The sequence below is a fragment of the Myotis lucifugus genome, unplaced genomic scaffold (genome assembly GCF_000147115.1).
Source record: "Myotis lucifugus unplaced genomic scaffold, Myoluc2.0 scaffold_3, whole genome shotgun sequence".
NCBI lineage: Eukaryota > Metazoa > Chordata > Mammalia > Chiroptera > Vespertilionidae > Myotis > Myotis lucifugus.
Window position 1 is genome coordinate 17,581,841 of NW_005871051.1, and position 5,432 is coordinate 17,587,272.

The following is a 5,432-nucleotide window of genomic DNA, read 5'->3' on the forward strand; positions in this document are numbered from 1 at the left end:
AGGGAGTAGAGTAGATAATTTATCTCTTACTGGGAAGTCTAAGTTCCAATCCTGCTCCTGTGATTTTACTCATGGTAATATCCTTGAAACAAAAAATCACTGGTTTCTCTCCTACAATCCATTAAAAAGGCACAGCAACTAACATGGTCACCAACCCCAGCAATCACACCATCACTGGACAGATTGCCTCGCTGGTTTCAAGAAGACATCTGTAATAGTGTCAACAATAAAAAAAAAAAGAATAGGAAATGAAAAGACACCCATTGCCATTGAGATTGAGTACTTTGTTTGTATTGTGGTAGGAGTTGTTTCTTCACCAGCATATTTTTTCTTCATCATCAGAATCTATTAGTATGTCCTGGACTCTACCATCTTCCTCCTTGGCATTATTGTGGCCCATGTATCTCCAGATCATTGTCACTGACACTCATTAATGACAAGAAATGGATGGCCAAGAAGAAAAGTCTGGTGAAGAACCTGAAGCAATGGAGACCCTCAGTCAGTCCAAGTGACAAAATTGACACTTGGACTCACAACAGAACCCATCTGTGGCTTGATCATCAGATCTACGTAGCTGACACACATGAAGAAGAGACAAACCAATTCTTGGCCTGAAGCTCTGGAATCCGGGCCTCCTTGTTTAAGATAATAACACTGTATAATCAAGTTGAGTTCAAACAAGGACAGGAAAGTGTTCCCATCATTGAGAAAGTTGTGGTTGGAGATGCCTCCGGAAATGCCCTTGGAAATTCTCAGAGATCATTTTGGGTGATGTGATAAAAATTAGGAAATGAAACTTCAAAGTGTTTGAAATCCCTTTTGATTCTACCAACAACTTTCAGCACCCCATACATGAGATGGATGACATCAATGACAAGTGCTTCCTCATGACCATGAGATCTTAGAGAAGTGTAGCACCATCTTTATCAATGTCCTGGAACAAGCATCTGGACAAGGGCATGGTAAGGCCTTCCATAGAGTGTACATGGCTAGGTGGCTTGGAGGAGCCACATTCTTGGTTTCTGTCATTCTACTTGCCAGCAATTGAGTTTCCAGAAACCTATTCATTGAACAGATACCATGACCTTTCTGACCTCCAACTTCTGCTTTGTGAGCTCTTGTCAATGATTGATCCCCTTCAGTCCACTGTGCCAGAGTGCTGGGATCAATGTTGTTATGTTTACAGGTAATCATCCCTTCACAGCCAAAGCTATTGTCAAGAGTTTAGGTATCATTTCAGCCAACAATGAGGCAATAGAAGACATTTAAAAATGTCTCAACACTACTGTGGAGCAAGTTAACAAATAGGCTGCTAAAGCCACTATGGTGACCAGTATGGAGCTGAAGGACACAAGTCAGGAACACTTGAATGATCTCTTAACCAACTACTCAGAAATCATCCTTGCTCAGACATCTCCCCAGCAGATGTCGGATGGGCTCTCAGAGGCAGGATGCAGATGTTGCTGTGACAAAGCATGGAATTAACCATTCTCCAGCTCTAAAGAAGGCACATATTGGGGTTGCCATGAGGTACACAGGTTCTGATGCAGTCAAAAATGTAAGTACACAGTCTTACTAAAAGACAATGACATATTTGCAACTTTAGTCACAGGGTGGAGGAAAGCTGCCTAATAATTGACAACCTAAAGAAGATTATTGCTTACACTCTGATCTAGAATATTTGCCCCTTTTTGACCTACATTATTGCTGGGCTCATTCTATCCAACATCTTGTTCATCAATTTGGGCACAGATATAATTCCTCATTGCTTTATTTTAAAACTGAAAGTGACCTCATAAACCAGCAGCTTCACCATGAGAAGATGGACAGATTGGTGAACAAGCAACTTGTCATGTACTTCTGCCTGCATACTGGCCTCAAGCCCTGGGAGCTTTTGTTGTTTATGCCACCATGTGTGCACAGAGTGGATTTAGACCTAGAACTCTCATTAACCTTTTGGTAAAATGGAAAAAGGACAAGATAAATGACTAGGAAGACAGCTATGGACAAGAATGGACAAAGTAGTAGAAGAAATGCCTAGAATGAACTGGCGGGGTACTCTCATTGATATTATGAACCAGTAAATATCATATCTGATCACCGGAAAGACCAGGATCAATTTCATCTTCCCGGAAGATCCTTTCTGAAATAAAGCCATCTGGGTAGGGACTGCATCACAGCTCCTCATAACGTTAACTCTATTCTATGGCTTTGAAAGTGTCACAAACCTGAATTCTGCCATGTTCCTGGCTCAGGATTGGTTTGTGGATATGCCACATGCCATTTTTCTTTGGGTGTATAAAGATGTATAAAAATTTTTCATCAGACTTTACCTGGAAGCTGTCAACATATCACTAGGACCATCTTCTTTCCCAAGTCTCCCAACTTCACATTGGTGATGATTTTCAGATCTCTTGAGCAAAAATGACATCAAAATTTATAGAAGAGAAAGACAAAAACCATGTGAAAGGCATTCAATTGATGTTTTATACTTTACAGCTGAGATTTAACTGGTTATATATGACTTTTATGTCTATCTCCATCTCCTGTTTTTAAATATGTTAATTTTAAGGTGATGATGTAGGGAAGAAAAAGATATTTGTATTTACATAGGTTTCCATGGCATTAAATAGTCTTGTATAACCCAGATATCTGCTGGGTCTCCCTGCTCTGAAGCTCTAGGTAGCATTCTTCAAACCTCTGTTCTATATGCTATCGAAGAGTCGATTTCCATGTAAAAATATTGGTCACTTTACTCAAAAATTCATCTCAACATTTGCAGGAAATAGAGGTGGGAGCAGGATTCCATCTTAAGAACATGAACATCGACCACTTTGACTTTCAGACATTGCCATGACATGCTTTCCCTGGCCATATCACCCCTCACCCCAACCTTTTGCTATTTTACTAGTCCATTTTTGCAATACTTCCTCCCATCTCACTTCTATTCCTTCCTCCTGGATTGTCCTTCCCTACCACTGGACCATCACTTTGGCTTCTTTCAAATCCTGCTCCAAAACTGAGCTCCAAGTCCACTTTGCATGTCCTACCTCAAGGTGCTCAACTGAAGAAAGGAGTCTTTCATTTACCAGGAAACCATTTTGGTTTGAAATAATATCTATTTCTTGTAAAATATTTGCAAAGCATTTTCCAGACGAACATCATGTCAATCATGTTTCATGCTTTTAACTTAGATTTATTCATGTGTGGAAACACACATCTATGTTGACAGGTCCAGAGAGACCTCATTTTAAAGTAAAAGACATTTTACAAAACAAAAATACTAAGCTAGAAAGTATTAAGTGACATAATATTCAGAGATCAAAATATCTGCAAGTGACTTCTGATAATTCTTCTCAGCTCCTGCATTCTTGCCATAGTCTCTGGCTTCTACCACTCAAATTTAAGCACAATATTCAGCCCCTTCTCTAGCACACTTGCCCCTAAGTTTATTCCCAGCCATTTGGTAATTTTAATACTAGTAACTTACATTAAACCTTTCAGGAGTCAAGATCACCCCCAAAGTTTCTCCCATCTCCTGGCTGCCCTCTCACCTCATTCTCTTTTTTTTCTCTCCTTATTCTCCTTTCAGGAACAACACAAATTCCTCTCTTTGTCCAATACATAACCATTCCAAAGGCATATATGTTACTTGGACATATCTCCAGGTGTCACTCTCCACCCACAGTGACTCGAAGTGTTTCTTTCAAGTAAATACAAGCCTCTCCCAAAAACTAAGTTCTGGAGAGGAAGGAAAGGGGGTCTCCATCTGTGCTCAGAATGCAGTGGGTCTTGTCCAGTACACGACAGAAGAGATAGTCTGTTTGGTAAAGATTAAAATGAATTCTGGCAGTTGTCCATGGACTCACCAATGTTTGGGTTATGTTTCAACCTTGATTGAGTACCAGGATTTCACAGAGTGCCAACTCCCAGGTGCTTTGAGGAAGACTGGGTACATTATGCTTCCCTGTTTTTGTTTTTGGGTCTCTTCCCCATGTGTCTGGGGGTTTTCTCCCATTAAAACCAGGACTTTCCCTCCCTCTGGGCCTCAGCACAGAACCCAACCCAAAGCTTAACTCCTGGGAGATGCCAAATCCACTTTAGGTCTAAAGTGTAGAAATAATTTATTCAAAAACATAGTCATAACTCTATGGAGAATGTTCGTAGGGTGTATCATTTCACTCCAGATTCCCTGATAGGAAGAGGTTATTTTGCTCAATCATGACTTTGCAAGGACAGGTTGTTTCTCTAGATGTCTCTGCATAGAAATGAAAGGCAGGTCCATAGCATGAGGTGGATCTGGGGCTGTCCCTGTTCTGGGGATGTACTATATTGTGGGAGTCTTTGCTTGCTCACTCTGAGTTACCTCGCCCTCTTTTTTCTATGTGCTTTTAACATACAGAGTCCACATCTCAAATCAGGCCTTCATATGCAGTCCCCCAGCACTCATGGCATTCTTGCAAAGACAGCCTGGATGAAACATTCCAGGAAGACATCATCACTGGCCTCAAATAGCTGAGGTCCTGTCACATAGAAGAGGCAGTAGATTTTCTCAGTTCTATGGCAGAGGAGAGGAATAGGGACAATAGACAGAAGCTGTTAAAAGGCAAAAACATCCTCATTTTGTAAAAGAGGGTTTTAGACCAACACTATGATTGAACTATTTCAAACATCTGAAGTTAGGTACTCCCCCAGATTCCCAACCCCAAAATGTATTATAGCAGTGATTTGCATGGGGTGTTAGAATGTCCTCTAGAAAGAACTTGAACCATGGCTGAACTTGGGCTTTAGACATAGAAAAAGGCATGGTGAATTTAGGATGTGCAGATAGAATGCGACAAGAGAAGTTAAATTTCAAAGGGAAAAGTAAAGGAGAATCTGCAATGGAGGCAGAAAAATATTGGAGTGCTGGACATAGCCCCAGGGTCTGGGAATCTCAGGGGTGAGAGTGGAGGTTCTAGGACTGTAACAAGATGGTGGCCCTGCTCTAACTACTCCATTCCCAGGCACCCTGGTAGCATGTGCATAGAGAGGAAAGAGCCATGATATCTAAGGACCCAAGGAATTCTTCAGAGAGATCCATAAAAAAGTAGCCCACCAAGAAAAGGAAACCATCTAGTTCTGTCTTGGCAGAAAAAAAATTACTGTCAAGTAGCTTGGAGCAGCAGGAAGCACATCAGTGGTCTGGGGTAGAAAGGCCTTGACACACGCTACAGGCCAAGTGCAGCTTCTGAGACTGAGCCTGGGACAGAGCTGTAGGAACATCAGAATTACTGGCCCAGAGAGAGTAGCAGCCAGGTGCCAGAAGTGGCTGGACTGATTCAGGTGCCCATGTGAGGTGGCCCTTGCAGTGGCCACATCTTTTTTTCTAAAGTCAGATTTGCTTACAGTAAAAATCTACCCTTTTTGTGTGTATAATTTAGTAAATTGAA

General features: G+C 41.3%; 1 pseudogene; it reads left to right on the plus strand.

Moving 5' to 3' along the window:
* The first annotated feature begins 447 nt into the window (after positions 1-447).
* LOC111828086 lies at positions 448-1,190 on the plus strand (annotated as a pseudogene).
* The last annotated feature ends 4,242 nt before the right edge of the window (positions 1,191-5,432 follow it).